The 20627-nt window shown below is 43.8% G+C and overlaps 1 protein-coding gene across 7 annotated transcripts in view; it reads right to left on the bottom strand.

The window, feature by feature from the left end:
• PDZD2 (PDZ domain containing 2) overlaps positions 1 to 20627 on the bottom strand; it is a 218794-nt gene that overhangs the window by 112315 nt on the left and 85852 nt on the right. Inside the window, exon 1 of one of the 7 annotated variants that reach the window (XM_045862954.3) lies at positions 16411 to 18693. The exons of the other annotated variants lie outside the window; for them this stretch is intronic. The gene's annotated coding sequence lies outside the window, so the exon portion shown is untranslated. Of the gene's footprint in view, positions 1 to 16410; positions 18694 to 20627 lie in introns of those variants that run through there. 7 annotated transcript variants of the gene reach the window in all.

The following is a 20627-nucleotide window of genomic DNA, read 5'->3' on the forward strand; positions in this document are numbered from 1 at the left end:
GCTACTCGCAGCCTTCTATGGAGGGGAGAGTGGAAGGAAAGGTCAAGAGAATTGTGTCAGGTGAAGTGCATCAATGGAGGGATAAAAGACCAATCAGAACTGCTGGGATTACACATCAGACACTCACTACAATTATTAATACTACTTTACTTTGGTATAACTCTACATCTTACCGAAATCAGTAGTAGTCATACTATCAGCATCACTATCTGACCACTGCAAACTTGTGAGGTGGGTAAGGAAGATGTAGCTGTCACCAGTCTGTAAGTGGTAAAATTTAGGAATAAGGATGGTGGAGCTTCATGAAGCCCATCTGGACTCCTGGTCCAGAGCACCTTCCTTGATTCATCTCTTTCCAACCCCTCAAGAGGCAGGTCCCCTCTGAAATTCCACAGAACACAGGTCTTAGACATCTTCCAGTGCCCAGCTTCGGGCTGATTACATTCAACTTGGCATTTGATGATACGCTTCCTCAGATTGATCCCCAGTTGTTTCACCATGCTTGTCATGTTGATCAACAAGATTGTGTACACCTTAAATCAGGTTCATGGCTCTTTTGCAACCTTTTGTCCCTGCCTCCCCCATGTTTGCCCCAGAATGCAGCATATTCCCAAGCACACTGCAAGCCAAGAGCCACAATGCATTTAATAATAGAATTGAATCCTTTACCCTTGGCGTTGAGAAGTAATGAGAAGTGGTAGAAAACAGCATTCAGAGTATCAACAACAAGGAAATGATTTTCAAAACATAAGAGAATTTTACAAAAATATATTTAGATATGGAGCTACATTTTCAAAACATCAATCATTGCAAGTGAGGATGGGGTTTAGAAATAGTAATAGCTACCAAAATTGATATGCATGTGCCATGGTCCACACACTGTGGTAAGCACATTGAGAAACTTATGCAATTTGTGAATATATTCTTGCAAAAACTCATATGGCAGAGAAGTAGAGTGAGATGTAAAAGTCACTCATTCTTATCACCCTCCAAACCATTCCTATAACTTTCAACTTTTATCTTATCCGCAAGTTTAGAGTACCTTCTCCTTTATGACTTCATGCATTTATGGTCTTACTTAGGAGGCTTCCCCTTTTCTTCTAATATTTTCACAGATTTCATTTTTATGTTTAGCTTTCTACCGCATCTGGAATTTATTCATCTATTTTAAAGCAGGACTTAACTTCATAGTCTCCTGTAAAAAGTTTTAGCTAATTATTGCAATAAAATCCATGAAGCAGGCTGTCATTTATCCTTCAGTTTTGAAGTGTCTCCTTTTCCATACACCAAATTTCCTGACATACATGGACCTATTTGGGATTCCTTACTTTGTTCCACTGATCGATTTGGCAATTCCTGTGCCACACTGCTTGAATTACTATGGGTTTAAAGTATGGTTTGTTCTCTGGTGAGAAAGCCCACATCCTTCCTCACTGTTCTTATTTTTCCAAAAATTTCTTAGCTATTCACTCACTTTTCCCCCTTCCAGATGAATTCAGGTTCATCTGTTCAAGTTCCAAAATAATTCTTTTCAGATTTTGATGGGAACTGTATTTAGGTATAGATAGGAAAGGAAGGCAGCAGCATCTAGTATTCTTAAAGGACAGTCTGCAGAGCTACAGGTATAAGAACCATGATTATAGATACATAATCTGAACAACTGTTCTTTAGTTAAGGATGCAATAAGTTAAGATCGCCCCCATTAAAAAGCAAACAACAAATTCACCCTAGCCAGCCCTAGCTTAGACTCTTTAAAGTAAATCTCCATGCTGTGATCAGCATCCCACAAGTTTTTAACTGAGGTTATGAAATCCAAGAAGGTTTCTATAAAAGTTATTTTTACCAAATTATAAATCAAAGGTATACAGAGGTTACGAATTCAGACGTTCCTATCACGTAATTATTTCAAATCACTCTCTCCCTTCTCCATTCTAACCTGAATTTCAGAGTGTAGTTTTTATGATATACTATATCTCCTGGCAGAGATATCTCAAAATTATTACCATAGACGTTTAGTGGAACAAGCCCAATTTTAAACTGAAAACAGCACTTTAAAAGAGATTTTTAAATTCTGGCATCCCTGTTTATATAATAATTACAATTCAATAAAAGTCATAATATTAAAATAGTGACAGATTTCCTTTAGAGGAGGTGAAACAGATTTTTCCTTAAAAAGAAAAAAAAAAATCCAAAAAATTAAAAGGGTTTAAACTGGTTTCAAAGTGTAATAAGAGATAGAAATAAGACCTCTATTTAAAATAGACAAAAATCTGGTACTGATGTTTTTGGGCAAAGAAAAAGAAAACATATATAGTCTGTCTAGTCTACATTTCTTATTTTTTTCCACACTTCAGGAGATATTATAAAGATAACCATCTAGCATGACTGAAGTGCAGAGATCACACGCGAGAGCAACAGTTTCTCTGTTCAATAGACTGCATTTGGCGAAGAGAGAAGGGTCACCAAACCTCTCTTTCACGAGACATTACACAGACCTTGCTCTGATGTAATGACACATTCAAGGAGGGAACAGATAAACCCACTGTGACACATCTGCACGATGATGGAAGACTACTCACGGATGGAAGACTACTCATGGTGGAAAGGAAGGGCTACTGATACTTGTAACAATGTGGATGAATCTCAAATGCATGATGCTAAGTGAAAGCCTTAAATGGCTACCCGCTGCAGGATTCCATTTATGTAACATCCTGGAAAGGTGACATAATAGGGACAGTGAACATATCAGTGGTTGCCAGAGGCTGTGTGTGAGCGAGGGTTTGACCACAGGGGGGTCACTTTCTAGGGTGATGGAATGGTTCCCTCTTTTTATTTTTTATTTATGTTCAATTAGCCAACATTGAATGGTTCCCTCTTGACTGAGGTGGTAGTTTACATGACTCGCGTTTGTCAGAATTTGTAGACTGGTACAACTGGAAAGGTCTTCCTTTAATTTCTTATGTTAGCATAATGTCTCAATTTTGTACTTTAAGTATATTGCCTTTAATCCTTTCTTCTGGAATTGGGTAAAATTCATTATACCAAACAGTGTAAGCAAATTCTATCTCAATAAATGACTTAATAATAATAAAGAAGAGGGGCGCCTGGGTGGCTCAGTCAGTTAAGCGTCTGACTTCGGCTCAGGTCATGATCTCACTGTTGTGAGATCAAGCCCCATGTTGGGCTCCATGCTCAGCACAGATTCTGCTTGAAATTCTCTCTCCCCCTCTGCCCCTCCCCCCACCATTCACATGCACTCTCTCTCTCTCTTAAAAAATAAAAAATAAAAAAATAATAATAATAAAGAAGAATACTCTTGCAAACCAAACTCTGTCTTCTGATACCATCTTCTGTACATCAATAGCATGTTAGCTATTTACTTTGTAGGAAGGATCCACTTAATATAAATAAAGTGTACAATACTGGGTCTTCTTGCTGGTTTGTGCATTTCATTTTTCCAGTATCTAGAACTCACCTTCTTAGTCTTTCCACAGAGCAATGTGGAATTTCTCTCAAGTGAATCAGGTTAACTGTATTAAATGCTGGAGCCAGGATGGTGGTTCTAGGCTCCTGGATAAGAATCTGATCCTGTGGGATATTTTAAACAAGTCCCACATAGCTTCAATCCAAAATCTACGGGTTTTCATGGACAGTCAACTTAATCTCAGAACCAACTAAAGACATTTCAATATTTGCATTAAGAGAAGTATACTGTCCACATCAAAGGAGACGATAATCCTTTTCTGATAAGATTGCACATGGAGAGGTTGGTTCAGTACAGGCATGAGAAAATGGTAATCCTGTCTTATGATGAGCAACTGAAGAGATTAAGGATGCTTACCCTGAAGAAGATAATGTCGGGATGGGGGGGCTGTAGGAGGGATATAATGGTTTTACACACAAGTATATGAATGGTTATATGAGGAAAGGGGTAGACCACTTCAAGGTGTCACAGCTTATAGGATTAGTACCCATACGTAAAGGATGAAAGATATTTGGCTTTAAAAGACAACAATGTTTTAAACACCTAGGACAATCCCGTGAAGGAGTGGCTGCCTTCGGAGGCAGGGAAGCTGTAGGCAGGGTTTTGGATTTGATGGTAAGCCGGGTGAAAGGGCTTCCATGAAGAGAGGTGACCAGCAAAAAGCCAATCACACAGAGCATGGTGGTTTACCAGCTATGCCAATGCCTGAGAGAGACCGGGGCATCTGGGAAAGGCAGTGAAGGAGGAGAGGAAAGGCAGGGAAAGGAAAAGAGGTGGGCACACGGAAAGGAGATGGTAAAGGAGGAGACAAACCCTCTAGCTCATTTTGCCTGCATGGTTGGGGGCTGTCTGTCATTTGATCAGCCTTTGAATTTGGAGAAGCTCCCATTACATGAGGGGTGGTGGGGACATCCTGTCTCCACTCCCAGGAACCAGCCCACAGGCATATGACTTAGATCTGGCTCACTGGAGGCTCCTGTCTAGAACTCTAGAGCATGAGGAGGTGATGCTAGGACACAGGGACAGATAAAGGCTAGTCACAGGAGTCTACTAATCATAGTGGTGGCAGTGGTGGTATCCTAAGCTGACTGTTCCTGTGCCATGACCTTGGGTGTGTTCTTGGCCACTTGGTTCTTGCCCATCCTCTTGAGCCCAGACCTCAACACTTCTGTTGGCGTCTGTAAGCTACCCAACATTCTGTCTCTAAATTTCTTTTCTGTGTAAATGAGCCACAGTTGGTTTCTATTACTTGCAACCTCAAAACTCCATTAGAATCACACAAATTGGGGAAGGGGGGACTTTTTTTAAAGATTTTATTTATTTGTCAGAGAGACAGAGAGAGCACAAGCAGGGGGGAGTGGCAGGCAGAGGGAGAAGCAAGCTCCCCACTGAGCAAGGAGTCCAATGTGGGACTCCATCCCAGGACCCTGAGATCATGACCTGAGCTGAAGGCAGATGCTTAACCTACTGAGCCACCCAGGCGTCCTGGGAAAGGGGGTACTTAAGAGCTATTTTACATTACCCTTATGTCATATATGAGAATTAAATTCTTTAAAAATCACATGGCTGGCTCCTATTATTGATTGCATTTGGAGAGCTTAAAAAAAAAAATCAGGATCTCTACCTTTACCACTACCCCTAATTTCTTTCTTTTCTTTTTTTTTTTTTTAAAGATTTTTATTTATTTATTTGACAGAGACAGAGATAGCGAGAGCAGGAACACAAGCAGCGGGAGGGGGAGAGGGAGAAGCAGGCCTCCCCCCGAGGAGGGAGCCCGATGTGGGACTCGATCCCAGGACCCTGGGATCATGACCTGAGCCGAAGGCAGACGCTTAACGACTGAGCCACCCAGGCGCCCTACCCCTAATTTCTTCCAAGGTTCTGAAATACTACATCAGGGCTACAGGGTTGGTTGAGTAGAAGTCAGCACATTTCTTCTCCCTAAAGTTTTCCAGGTAATTCTAATGCCTATTCTCAGGAGTCTGGCATTTGGGTTTCTAAGCAAATGAAAGTAAGCTGAACCATTAAACAATTTGTCTGGTTTACTAAAGTCTTTTCAATCTCCTCTGTTTCAGGCCAAATCTGACCAACCTATAAGCGTCAACAGGGTGAGTCTCAACTCCCACTCCTTTTGTTAGCACATAACTTCTCCCACAAACACCTGCTTCACCCCCCAGCCTCTGCTCTGGACTGTCACTCTCTGGGAGGGCACTTCCCATTCTCTCTGCCTACACAGATCCTACTTATGCATCAAGGACCATCTGAGAATGGCTTCTTTCATGCACTCTTTTCCATCCATTCCAACCTGGGATTTTTGTATAAATGTATAAATGAAGTTGTGTAATTTCAGAGTTGGAAGCGTCCTCTAGTAAGTACATGCCATCTATGTCATGTCATTAGCCCACATATTCCTTTCTTAGAATTAATTTCTTACATTTTATTTCAATTTTCATTGCCTTTATACCTTATCTCTCCAAGTCCTTAAGTTTTCTTCCAGCAACTCTATGGAGACATCGCTGGTGCTTAATATCACTAAGGTTACATTACCACACAAGGAGTTCCCTCATTCCCAAGCAGTGTTATTTCTTGGGCAGAAAAGTAAAGTTTAATCCATTCTAGAGATCCCTCTCTGTTGGAAGAGTTGCAGACATTTTTACAGATACTAAAATCTATCCGGTTCTTAATCTAGTCTGGAACACAAGGTCAAAAACCCTGCCATTCTCAAAATGACAAATCTTGAGGCATTTCCACTACCCAGCGCAGCAGGAGAGGCATGAAAGACAGTCCCTGCCTTTAAGCAGACGGAAAAACATCCTGTGACTTACATGTACCAACTTGCTTCCCCAAACAATTCCTGGCTCTTGAGTACAGCTGGAAAGTGGCCTTTGAAGGGCAGAGGGTATGAAATGATTCACTAATGGGCCATTAGAGCGGCTTTAATCAGGATATTCAGAAGTGATAGATTTCTATGGGAATCCTGATTCTCCCCCACCCCGCCCCCCCCGCCCCGCCCCAGCCAAAGTAAGCCTTTCACTGGGTTATAATAGAATAAAGTATTTATTCTACCCGCAGTGATTCTCTCTGGAGCCACTCAGCAGAAATGTAGCATCTTTGGTCAATGGGGGGGTGGGGGTGGGGGGGGAAGGAGATAATATAATATTTATGATGATGAGACCACCTTAAGATTATATAATGCTTTGTACTTTTTTCCCCCAAAGCTCTTCACATACATTGTTTTGTTTGATTTGCACAACAAGTTTATAAAGGAGGTAGTGCAGACAGAATCATCCTCATTTTCAGATGGGGAATTTAAGGCATTGGAGGTTGAAGAGATCTAATGAAGAGATGGTGCCCCCTGGGTATTCTGGGGGCCTCAATCTGTCAGCTGTGGAAGCAGCAGGGTGGCCGATGTCACTGACATTCTAGTACTAGAGCTGGGGGACAATATTTGGGTGAAAGGTGGTCTGGGACCTCGCACGTATGGGCATTAGATTATTGTTGCTCTGTTGAGACACCCCAGAAATAAGGCCCCTGGGGCTTAGAATAAGTGGCTCTAGTCAAGGAGCAGGGAGTCTGTATTGGGCGTGGTCTACAATCATTAACCCAGATGGCATCCCTCCCCCCGATTCCGGGCAGCCAGTTCATCCACGAAGCCTCAGCCTTCTCACCCATAAAACGAGGGCTCTGGGTCTGGGACGACAGGTCTATGGCAGTGGTTTCAAGCTTGGCTGATTGTAAGAATAATCTGGGTGCCTTCTGTCCAAAGAAGAAGAAAAGAGATTGCTTTGTAAGACAACACACACCTGGAATATTCCTTAAGGCTTATTCCATATGAAGTCCTCGGGTTCAATGACCTCTCTCCTGGGGAGGTAGGGCTAAGACAGCAGGAACAAATGGCAAAGATGGCAGCACCATGTTTGGTGACTGCGAGGCTCCTTTCTTCACTAGGAGTTAATAGACTGGGTTTTGGATGCCAACCTCCTGGAAGTTTGATTAGCACGAGTCAGTCTCCAGGCAGCTGATAACCTCTGGTATATGGACAAAATTGGATTTCCAGGCCTCTGTGGCCACTCTGGGAGGCCACCAGCAGGCTACATGATATACGTGGTTGACCAAGGTCAGCAGCACCTTTAGGAAAGAGCAGGTCAGGACTGGGGGCCCTGGGTTATTCAAGAAAATTGCTTGGGCCGTGGAGGCTCAGTGATCTTTTTTCCCCTTCATACTCTGCCAAAGGACCTTTCCCTAATTTGCAAACATCTATGAAAATCTTACAAAAATACACGACTTGCATCATCTAATTACACATGTAATACATCACCCTTGGGGAAAGAAGAAAGCCATCCACAATGCTCCTCGGTGCAGAGCATAAGGTCGCACATACCAGCCCCAAGAACTCAGGAAACGGCTCCTCACAGGGCAGCAGCTTCCCAGATATGGCATTCCCATGACAGAGACACGTGGGAGACACACATCTGCGACTGTGCCTTTTACCTTGGCAGCCTCTCCCAGGCTGAGCCTCCACCAAGTTCACTTGCCAGCCTGGCAGCTACTCTGGGCTCCCAGAGACTGAATGTAGGGCACTTTGAAGCAGGTGAAGTTTGTTTTTTGAGAGTCTCCCACTTTCTCTCTCCTGGGACATCTCTTCCCACAACCAAGTGTTACGATAGTTAAGGTGTTACCTATAACAAAGATTGATTGAAATGATAGAAGTGAGTTTGGAAAACATAGGCCTTAAGTGGATTATTGTGGGCTATAGCCTGGCTACTTTGAATTCACTAGAAATGCAGAAGAAACATTAGGCTCCACCCTGACTCACTGCACAAGAATCTGCATTTTATCCCCAGGTGATTCATAGGTTGGAACACAGCCTACTGTCCTGGGTTAATATTTTTCTCCTGGTAAATGAAGATATAAATATCAAATGGTAGCTTTTAGGAGAGGCAAGCTGGCTGGCTTGCTTTCTTTCCTTCACCATGGACCTCTCTGGCTGTCTGGTAAAATCTCATAATAGTATCTTTAAATGCATAAAATGTCTAGGATTACAAAGAAAACCAATTATGTTGAAATAGAATAGCCTAAATGTTTCTAAAGGTATACGATTCTTTATTTTATATATATATATATATTTTTTTTTTTAGATTTTTTTTTTTTTTTTAATTTATTTGACAGAGAGAGACACAACGAGACAGGGAACACAGGCAGGGAGAATGGGAGGGGGAGAAGCAGGCTTCCCGCGGAGCAGGGAGCCCGATGCAGGGCTCAATCCCAGGACCCTGGGATCATGACCTGAGCTGAAGGCAAACACTTAACGACTGAGCCACCCAGGCGCCCCTATTTTTTATATATTTTTAAAAGATTTTATTTATTTGAGAGAGAAAGAGAGAGAGATGGTGGGCAGAGAGAGAAGGAGAAGCAAACTCCCCACTGAGTGCAAAGCCTGATGCGGGGCTCGATCTCAGGACCCCGAGATCACTGCCTGAGCCGAAGGCAGACGCTTAAGACCAACTGAGCCACCAGGTGTCCCTGTGCTTCTTTATTAACACATTAAATAAGAAGATCTAGCAACAGGTTTATTAACTGATGTATTTTCAAAGTTGCAATGTTGGAAGATATCTGCTACAAATAATATGCATCATTTCTACTGGTGCCAGGCATGGGGACTGCTAATACTACTGTGCTTTGTTCCCTACATCCATTACTAAAGGAAAGACGAAATTTGAACAATAGTGACAACAAACATTAGATTTTCCTCCCTTCCAGGTTCACAGTCCCACTGAAATAAATCTATTACTAGAGTCTAGGTTAAGAGTAAGAGATGTTTAGGGATCTTATGCAAAAGGAGGTAGAAAGTTGTGCCCCATATCTGTCTGTCTGTCTGTCTGATCTTAGTTTGAGCAAAGCTGGTCAAATCACTTCCTTCTCTGATAGCGACTGCATTTGCCTTTTTGGCTTCTGTCCGCTGGCTTTGATGTGAGTTCCTACCACAGAGACGAGCACTTAGATTTTAAGAAGTACTTTTGATTGAATCCTTTAGGTTGGGGTCCCAAATATTTCTGAAACAGACATGCCAGGCTATGTTCTGAATACGATTACACGGAGGACCTAAAATAATCCCATTTTGTAGGAAGCTGCCTTCTCCATCTGCATAGGTACTTCCATACAAATGTGGATTTAATATAAATTACTGACTCTGAATTCGGAAACATTCTCCCTGCTCTGTCAGAAGGCCTGGGGCAGGCTCCCTGTCTCTTGGACTGCAAGCAAGGCACCTTTTCAGGGTGGTTTTTCTTGCCAAGAATAAGCAACACTTCCCACAGCCATGTCAACGGTGGTTCTCAAAACAAGATCCATTTTCAGAAAAAGCCAAAATCAATTTGTCTCTGAATTTCAAAATTGTACATCCAAGGCATCTACACTGCTCTGCAGGCCATTGCCCCCTCACACTAACCAAAGTGTCGTGAAAGCAAAATGGAACTGAGCACATCAGCCTCGGGGAATTCATCTGACACTCGGTTTGAACTCTTGCAGAAGTTGCTACCACACAATGAGGCATTTCTCTAACAAACACAAATCATGTGAGCATGTTTCAGCCACATGTTTACAAAAGGAAGAAAGACCTACAAACTTGAGTCACAGTCTTCCATTAAGATTCTTGCAAAAATAGCCATGTCTCCAGGTCCACTTGAGTGTCATGCATTAATTTCTACTTGCAGCCCTTCTCCCTAACATACACACACATGCTGGTCACTCACACTTAGCTTTTCTCCAGCTAGGTTTGCTCATCTGAAAAAGAGTGCAAAACCTTGCATTTGAACCCCCCATGATGAATGAGTTGCAGGACCTCTATCTAGTTCCCCACCTGTCCTGGTTCAGGTGCAGGTAATCTAGGATATGGTTCTAAGAAAGAAAATAGTCTGAAAGCAGAGGAAACCTTGCAGATTTTGAGGGCCAACCTGCGGATGATAGGAGTCTATCATAGTAAATTGGATCACCATGAAACTGCTTTTAAAATTCAGCACTGTATTATTCACGGTCAGCAGGCCTAGAAAGGTTGACTCTTCGGAGGGTTTGAGATCTTAGCTTTGAGATCACTCTGGTTTTAGAGTAATTCAGACGTTGCTGCTGGAGTAGATGAAGAACCCACGGTAAAAAGACTAAAGCGGACAGCAGATTCTCTCTCCACCCAGAAATCCCAATGGCAACAAATGTAATTAATTAAGCCACCAGAATGCTGTAGAGATGATTCATGTTTCTCCTAGTGAAAGTTTGAAATAACTGACTCTACACACTTTTGAGATGAAGTGTTGAATTTCTGTTACCATAAGAAAGGCCTTAAGCATGTCTAATTAGTTAGAGACATGGGAATGTCTAATGCCTCAGCATTATGAAAACAGTAGGATTCCCACCACACAACGTTTGGTTGGGCCACTGGGACCTCCATAAAATCCTCACCCACCAAGATGCCCCCAGGTACATTCTCAGCTCCAGCATTCCGTCCTCCAACATTCTTTGACTGACTTGAGGGAGAAACTGAAGTCAAGCAAGTTCTAGCCTGTAAAAAGGATTGTGCAAAGGACTTAGCTTTGCAAACCCAAACTGTACCCTTCCTTTCTGCCACCTTCTCCCCTACAGCGCTTAGAGGTAATTGTCTGTTCCCCTCCAGGTCTTTATTGCTCTCCTGCCAAAACTGTCTTGCCTCTGTTACTATCAAATACCTGTGAGGTTTTCCAAAGCCCACAGCTTACTGCCAACATTCAGCCCTCTACCCCACAGGCAGACGCCTGGGAACTTTAGGCAAAGTGTTGTAAGGTGAAGACTAAGGTGGAATTTGGCAAGTAGAAGGCGAAGACATGGTTCCTTGGAAGACAGACCCTCCAGTGGCTGATGGAACCAGCCCGCAGGAGAAAAGAACACTTTAGTTAAAGGAGTAGAAACAAGAGCAAAAAGCATGGGTACAGGGTTGCTCTTCCATCAAGAACACCACGATGAATCCAGAGATTCAAGCTATTTAAATGAAAGTCAACTACGGTGACTTTGAATTCTGTCCCACTTCCCCCTGGCTTGGGCACTTCTATTTGTGTCCTGATTTGGGTGGGAATTCCAAATTGTTCACTGCAAGAGTACTTTTTTTTTTGGAGGGGGAGGGAGGAGAGCCTGTAAGAATGTTTAAGCTTTTGTTAAAAGGGCAAGGCTTGGGAAGATATAATGTAGAAACAGAAGGCCATCTATCTACCCTTTAAGGGAGAAACCTGCAAATGTGCTTTGCCCCTCCCCACCCCAAGTCTGAGGAGTCCCGTTGAAACAGAGGCCTTTTAACTGAACTGATTCTCAAGGGCCGCTCTGGTTATTCCTCGGACTTGCCCTACTTTGCCAACTTCCAGCTTGGTTTCCATCTTCTAATTTGGGAAGAAGACTAGAGCGGAAATTAGAAAGGCAAAGAAGATAGTCCAAGTGTATCTTGCTTTAAGTATACCTGATAGAAGGGGCACCTGGGTGGCTCAGTTGGTTAAGTATACCTGATAGCCTCCGAACCTCAAAGTTACCAAAAGTATAAAGTAATGCTTCTCTTTTACCAAAGGAATCACTTTGGGTCCTTTTTTTTTTTTTTTTTAATTTTATTTTATTATGTTATGTTAATCACCATACATCATTAGTTTTTGATGTAGTGTTCCATGATGCATTGTTTGCTTATAACACCCAGTGCTCCATTCAATACATGCCCTCTTTAATACCCATCACCAGACTAACCCATTCCCCCACCCCCCTCCCCACTAGAGCCTTCAGTTTGTTTCTCAGAGCCCATAGTCTCTCATGGTTCGTCTCCCCCTCCGATTTCCCCCCTTCATTTTTCCCTTCCTACTATCTTTTTTTTTTTTTTTTTAACATATAATGTATTATTTGTTTCAGAGGTACAGGTCTCTGATTCATCTTTGGGTCCTTCTAAGTGCCAGGTTCCTCTGGTGCATGTAAAATATAGTTATATTGCTTCTTCAGGAAGGGATCATACAAAGGGAGGCAGATCTAGAGCCCAGGTCAATTGTTGCCAGGGCTCAACTCATTGCACAGGGACCTTGTATCTAAGCTGAGACTGTGAGCTCACCCCGTGCCCTACTGAGGCCATCTGTGGAATGCAGTGTAGTGTGGCTGCATGCCCACACACACTTAGATTTAACAAACCATGGCAACCTAAGGTAGTGGGCCACCAGGGATAGAAAAGCCATCAGAAGATGTCCTAGTAGGGCACACTCAGCCTCCTCCTCTCCTAAGCAGAGCAGGTGTCTTGTCAATGGAAGAGGGATGCTGCCCCCTTATTCCCTGGCCACTGAGGAAACAGCAGAGCTCCAGTCAGGACATCCAAGGTGAAATGGATGTTGTGCTCCTGGCCCGCACTACAGGAAATGTCTAGAAAGGATGTTTGGAGTTGAGAGGATGCATTGCCTACAGAAGTTCTTAAGAGGGACACAGCCTGATCACAAGTCTCCCTTTCTAACTCAGAATCATAACTTCTATTTAGTTGGCCATTCCTCTCTTCTAGATTTTCATACTTTTGCACACATAGGCACACATTTAGCTCCATCTTTTATCCTATTCACCATCAGAAAAAAGCTGATGAGTAGAGGTCAGATTCCGGCCCTGTTCAGAGAGCCAACGGGAGGGGGCAGAGGCTCCAGTTTTGAGCTTACACACTTGCCCTCCCAATATTCTACAAATGACTTGGCTAATTAAGTGCTGCTCATGGCTTATCCTCCAGTTTAGCTCATGATCAGACTTTGACTGCCTGGCGGTTTCTGTATCCTTTTGAGCCAGCTTGGTCACATGGCTCAAAACAAAAAGGTCCCTCACGCTACTTTGAGATACCAGGTAGTTCTAGAGCTCTTAGATACATACTACCAACTCATGTAGAGGAAGAGGTTACTCACCCTCTAATCATGGCCTGCTGGGAACCCAAAGCTGACCCTTCACCCCAGAGCCTGCCCCATTAAATCTGGCCACACAGCACCACACCCTCTTGGGCAAGCTTAATAAATTCCCTCACGTGCTGTGATTCCTAACTGCTCCTTGCTTGGGGAGTCCAGGCCTCAGTCTGCTCGGCTTCTAGTCGAGTTTCAGCAGTTACGCAAATCAGGTTTCTGACTATGTCTGAGAAATTCCAGCACATACAGGAATAGCAGGTTGCTTAATCTCTACATTCAGAGCCAAACTCCTTTCTAAATACAGTCAAAGGTGCTGCCTCGCTCACATGGTAGATTAAAGGACCCACCCTTGTCAGCTCTGACAAGTCGACTTGTCAAGTGCATTGCCGCCATCTTGTTTTCTAGCCATGAACTCCCATAGGACACCAGACTATACATATTTTCATACTTCCTCACTTGTTTTCATCTGTCAAACTGGGCCCCACCCCCATTCTTCTCCACGGACAGCATCCAATTTCCAAATATAGGATGCTAGATGGCTGAAGTGTCTTGGAGAAAAAAAGAAATTAATACTGGCTGTTTTGTTTTTCTTCTTAAACTATAATCTCCTTGTGAGAAACTTTTCTGTGTTTCTGCAGTGGACAATGAGCTACTTACAGAAGTCTGCTCCACATCCAGGCCTGCAGTTTTGACACAAGTTAAACATGAGCAAGGTCACCAGATTTTCCTCTTCCCTTATTAGAAATGACATTAACAATGAAATACTGTGCTGGGTGGAGGAGAACTGCATGTTCAGGGGAAAGGCTGGTGTACCTAGAGTAGGCTTTCTTAGAGAGCAATAAAGGAACACTGTTCTGGATATGAGAAAATATGACATTCACTTAACTCACTATCTTTTTTTTACAGAAAACATCTTTTTTAAAAAATTTTTTTTCCAGAGTGGCAATACTAAACAACTCGGATTGTAGAATTCTGGCCAGCATTCTGTCCACAAAAGAGAAACAAGGAAGTGAATCATTTTTGTGTAAGTTAGCAGGGTGTTATGTTCCCCATCAGGTTCTTCCAGTGGGGGGCACCATCAACATGTGGTGGGCTGTCTCATGGATGGCTTCACCAGCGGGTTCACCAACAAGGGGACAGGGGCAAAATCCAGCCGTATTGCACAGTTCATCTGACATTTCTTTCCCATTGACTGGACCCTGAAGAAAATCTTCCAACTTCCCTGTTCCTGATCCACCCCTTTTAAGGCAATAATGCCATTTAACAGACTGACAAATGAAAATCAGTTTCCAAAACAATAGCTCATTGAAGCTGTGGAGAACTTCCATTGGTCATTCTAGTCATGAATGATGTTAAAAATCAGAGGTCAGCAACTATTTTCTCTAAGAGGTCCTAGAGAAAATATTTTAGGCTTTGCAGGTCGTATTTGTCTCTGTCCTATATTCTTCTTTGTTGGTCTCTTCAACCCTTTAAAATGTAAAGTACATATTTAGCTCCTGAGCCCCACAAAAACAGGCTGAGACAGGCTGGATTTGGTCCACAGGCCACAGTTGGCTGACCTCTGACTGCTTCCAGAATGGAACCTGAAAAGGAGTCCCCCAGCTCACCTTAATTCACTGCAAAAGCACCTGGGACAGACGCATAAAGGATAGGAGACAAAGGGGCCCCACCCAACTGCTGGAGAGCAGGCCAGAAAGAACAAGAGTTGGGGGTGGTGGGGAACAGGAGAGGCTGTGTCATACCCGCCCCTGCCCCACACCTCTGTGGGTGTCGCTGTGGAAGGCAGAGAATTCAGAGGGAAAAAGAAACCAGCGATAAGGTATGGGCTTGCCTTGACTAAGCACAGCCATCTCCCAGCCCTCCAGGCCTAAAATGCAAAGCCGGAAGATGTGGCCCCCGCACGAGGATGAAGCCAGCCAGTAGTTGAAGCAGACTCTCACATCTGCCTCCCCAGACACACCCCTGGGGCTAACAGGGCATTCTCAAAAGCTCAACTCAAAGAGCGCCAGTACTCAGGCTGGACTATTCGACCAAAATACTAAATTCTGGATCTAATTCTGTGCTCCTGTCACTCTGACCACCCACACCATTTCCGACCTCCCCCAGGTCAGCTCAATTCCACTACTCTGACCACTTCACTGGGGCGGTGGGAATCCATGTCAAATTATCCAGGCGCCTAGCAGAAGCAAGGCCTGGCAATGGTTTAGAAACCCAGGCTTGAGATGGTCTTCATTCTGTTCTGCTCCTCTCTCGAGAGCCCCAGCAATGGAAAGGATGCTCTGAGATGCAGCTACAACGGGAACCACAGATCCGTCTCCAAATTATCTGTGCGTGTGGCTGTGACCCCTGGCCCTCCCCATTTATTTTCTACTTCTGAGTGTGAAGACGTCACCATGACAGTTTCCAACCCTCAGCCCCTCCCCCCCATGACAAATACTCACGATCCACACTTCATTTTGCAATTCCCTGACTTAGAAGTTGAGCAGAGAAAGCCTGCCTTAATGGAGAAAACATTAGTGCATTCAGGCTTCATTCTGGATCCCAGTCAATTTCTGGATATTTCACAGCTGTTATACATCTACCTCCTTTCTTACAAAAGCCAGCAAAAATTAGCAAGCACCTTGTTGGCGCTGAAGTATGAAAATACAGCAACGGTCAAGCCTGAAAATCAGTTTCTGGCGGGCTATCTTCAAAGTATGTGTTCTAAAACAGTGCCTGCAATTCATTTATCATCTGCCAGTTTTAAAATCAGTTTTAACTAACTGCTGTGTGATTTTGTGTGATTTTAAAGCAACCCCCAGAATGTAACAAGCATTTGGTCATCAAACGAGTAACTGAGAAACACTCTCGCTTGGGCAGATATCAGCACAATTCAGGCGAGGTCTGTTTCTTATGTCAGTATTATCTACTCATTTCTCATATGCTTTAAAAAAACCACCAAAACAAAAACCACAGAAGTTGTGTTCAGAGAGAAGATCCGATTCTCTCCCCTGTTCAGGTCCCCCCTCCTACCTGCTTCTGAGCTGATCTCGTGAGCGCGCTCCACTGTGTCTCACAGCCGCTTGCCCAGGACAGGCTCCAAAGTTTGTTGTGCTTCATTTCCCTTCTCCATTCAGTTCTTTAAAGTTCTAGGCTATTAGCTATCAACAAAAATGTGAGCCATGCCAGCGTGTGCTCCAGCTTCCTGCCCGCTCCCCATGCCCTCCTGAGCTTAGAAGCAGATTTGCTCTCTCCTCCTCCAGCTTCACCTCCCGAGCTCGAGGGCCCCACCCACAGCACTCAGATCATTTTTCATGTATGAGTGCATCCAGCTACACTGTGTCTGTAAGAGAATGAGCCAACCCTTGCCCTGCCAGTGCCCTGGAACCATGCTGCTAAACGCGGCTTTAATTTGCCAGGAGTATGGGGGAGAATTAGATCCTGGCAGAAGTCATCTGTGGTTTCCTCCCGCAGGTGTCTGCAGACCGGGCTTCCATCCACAGAGGACCCACAATAGCATCATGATGCAAATGCCACCACAACCTGAGGAGCACTGAAGATTTCAGGCGCAAGACAACCAAAATACACCCCAAATGTGAAGCCAGGGTGATCAGTTGAGAAACTTACCACCCAGTGACCTGTTTTCCTTTGCACTTCTTAAAGGGCCAGGTTTCTTACTGCATTTAAATGGGAATAAAAATTGAGACTTTAAATAATTCTGTAAAGAAGCCCATTGGTAAGTAAAAGACCATTTAAAAAAAAAAAAAAGCCCATTGTTGTGATGATTCCAAATTTACAACTTTCCTACTCCAACAACACTCCCATCTTCCATCCCAGACCACTGATCCCCAAAACAGAGATTATGAGCCAGCTCCTGAGAACACTTACCTAGCTAGAATGACAGCAACTACAAAGATGATAAGATTTTTATCAGGAAATAGAATTTTTAAAAATAGCTCCCCTCCCCCAAACCAACACGCATAGATCATGACTCCCACTATGCATAAAATTCGCCTTATTCGCAGCTAGAGCAAAAAGGGTCTTTCATGTACCATCAACCGAGACACAGGTCCAGAAACCCCATGGCCTTCAGAGTGGGTATGAAAATTTACATAAAGCTATTAAAATGGGAATGATGTCTTGTTATTAAAATACTGACAGCCTTTTAGCAGCTACACTTGTCAGGAACAAAAAAGGAGCAATGTCCTCTGCTCATCTGCAGTTATTCTCAGGTCATACTTTTGGAAAAGTTGGAAAACTGTGAGGTTTTAGAATTAATGTTAGTCTGTTTTTCTCTATTCATTTATTTTATGTTTTATTTTTTAATAATTTTTAAAAAGATTTTATTTATTTATTTGTCAAAGACAGAGAGATACAGAGGGAAAGAGCACAAGCAGGGGGGGAATGGTAGGCATAGGGAGAAGCCGGCTCCCTGCTGAGCAAGGAGTCCGATGCCGGACTCGATCCCAGGACTCTGGGATCATGACCTGAGCCGAAGGCAGACGCTTTACCGACAGAGCCACCCAGGCATCCTTTCTTTATTCATTTATTTTAGAGTTTTATCCAATATGGATTCCCCTCTATGAACCGTGTGTTGTCAAAAGCTAGTCCCGATCGCCATGGGAAGTTCTTCAATTTAAAAATTTAAAAAAATTTTGTATATTAAAAAATTGACGACTCAGTATCCAGACTTAAAGAAAGTCTGGCTTTTCTTTAATAAGATGGTTAAAATGTCCCCAAAGAAGAAAATGCTATACATTTTCACATGTTTCAAATGGGTTCCAGTTATCTAGCCTAATACCACATCCTTGAACAAAGCAGGTGATCTGCTTTTTATAGACGAGACCAAGAAAAGCAAGAGATTATAAATACATATATATATATATGTGATGTTTCACTGGTGGGGCAGAGAGGGAACTGACGGAAGATCAGTTCCTAGTCCCTAAACCCGAGCAGGGAATCCCAGACCAGCCCAAATTTTCATGTGCCATCCAGGTTGCTGAAAGTTGATCACATGGGTGTCCTTCTAGGATTCACCTCTCCAGTTCCAGGACAGTTGACCTGCTCTGAGTTTAAGCTAAGAAGAAGGAGGTCTGTTCTTCAAAAAATTTAGGAAGTGAGGGAAGAAAAGGGGGTTAATATTTTCTTGGTTCATGACCAACTACAGCTTAATTGGAAGCAAAGTTTGCCTATAGAATATTCTTTCCAGTATTAGTTTGTGAGATTGCCAATAATCTATGGTGAAAACAGTTATTCCACCTCTCTCCCATTCTCTCAACAAAGAGCGGATAATACATATTATATAATTTTGCTTTAAGGGGAATTACTGCTACATTTACTCACAAAACTAGCCATGCAGCGTGTACCAGGACACAGCAAGTACACAAGCCATGAGAAACATCTAGCCATCCAAGGTTTGAGGAAGATGAGATTTGGGTCAAACTTCCTGGGGTAGGAATCTGGAGCTTCCTTTCACCCACCTTAGGAGGGTGGTTCCTGGGCTCAGGAGACCACTATGCTCTCCCCCTCTGTGATCTAGGAGGAACTCTAAGCATCACTTAGCTCTACCTTCTCATTGTGGGGATGTTGAAACAGACTCCCAGAGAGAGATGAAAAAACTTGCTGAGGTTATGGCATATTAGTTCAAGTACTGAGATTAGAACTTGGATCTCCCTCATTCAAATTCTAGGACAGTGCTAGGTGGACAAGCTGTAGATCTTCAGAGCCAAGAACTAAGAGCAAGGGCTCAGTAATGGCTCTCCAGCTCATCACAAAGCCCAGCCCACATTCACACCTGAGGCTCTCCCAGGAGCCAAAGCAGAAGGGTAACAAAGGCAGCATCAGAAGGACAGGGAGCTAGCAAGTGATTCTAGCAATCCCCAATAGAGAAAGAATGCAACAATGCCACACAAGCCAAGAGATGCTCTGGGTATTTCCCCCACACAACTGAAAGCAGGGACACAAATGGCTATTTGTACAACCATGTTCACAGCAGCAATACCCAAAGGGTGGAAGCAACCCAAGTGCCCACTGACTAATTAATAGACAAATGTGGGATATTATTCAGCCTTAAAAGGGGAGGAAATTCTGACACAGGCTACAACAGGGCTGAAACTTGAGGACATGATGCTAAGTGAATAAACCAGTCACAGAAAGGTAAATATCAGATGCCTCCTCCTATGTGAGGCCCCTGTGAGTAGTCAGATTCACAGAGACAGAAAGTAAAATGGTGAGTGCCAGGGGCTGGGGGAAGGGGGGGCACAGGGAGTTAGAGTTTATTGGGGACAGAGTTTACAGAGTTTCTGTTTTGCAAGACAAGATGTTCTGAAGATGGACGGTGGTGGGGGTTGCACAACAATGTGGATAGACCTAATGCCAATGGAACTGTACACTTAAAATTAGCTAAAATGGTAAATCTTATATTACATACACTTTTTAAAAAGCTAATGGAACCTGGACTTTCTTTGCAATTGCCCCTTGGCCAGTCTCATGGGGATCATGTTTCCTATTACGAAAGCCAAAACGTGAAAAGGCCACCACTTGCCATAAGGTAAAATTCATAAATGACTCAAAAATAACAGGAAGCACTAAAGTTTCCTCCTCTCTTCTCCCCATCCCCCAGTCAAAAGTAACTCCCGGAAAGTTATGAACGCCAACAGCGTGCTCAGTTTGTTTCTATGTTCTGTGACAGAAACGATGGTGTTCATCTGGATGGGCAACACCCTCTAGCTTGTGCAAACAGGGAGAGCCCTGGCCTGGAACTGTCAACCAGCAGCTCCCTTCCAACTTGGGCCACCAAGGAAGAGGGCTCACAGACCATGCCCCCACCCCGGGAAAGCTCCACGTGGCTGCCATCTGCTTGTCTACAGAACTGGTTTTTGTTTTGTTTTGTTTTGTTTTGCAATTGAATCTGGCCAATGAGACCAAAAGTCTGGGGGGTGCCCCTGCCTTCAGCTCTCTGGTCAGCCCGGCTCCATCTCCAAGCTCAACCTGCCCCTCCCCGCGGGCAGCCACGGTGAGACCTGGAGAGGCCCCGGCATCTCTCTGCTCCTCCCCCTTCCCTGAGTTATGCCCTCCACCTCCGCAGCAACTGCCACCAAGCCAGAGCCTCCAACTCCTCACCCTCCATCTTCCTCTGGAGCTTCGGACCCAGACCTCTGCCTGTCGCCTGTCCTGCTCCAGTGGCATGTCTTGTGGCATCGCAAACTCAGCACCCCCTAAAATAAAACCTATCCTGCTCTCCCTCAGAC

The sequence above is a fragment of the Mirounga angustirostris genome, unplaced genomic scaffold (genome assembly GCF_029215605.1).
Source record: "Mirounga angustirostris isolate CCGP_5_RB_7025 unplaced genomic scaffold, mMirAng1.0.hap1 SCAF_7, whole genome shotgun sequence".
NCBI classification, from domain to species: Eukaryota; Metazoa; Chordata; class Mammalia; order Carnivora; family Phocidae; genus Mirounga; species Mirounga angustirostris.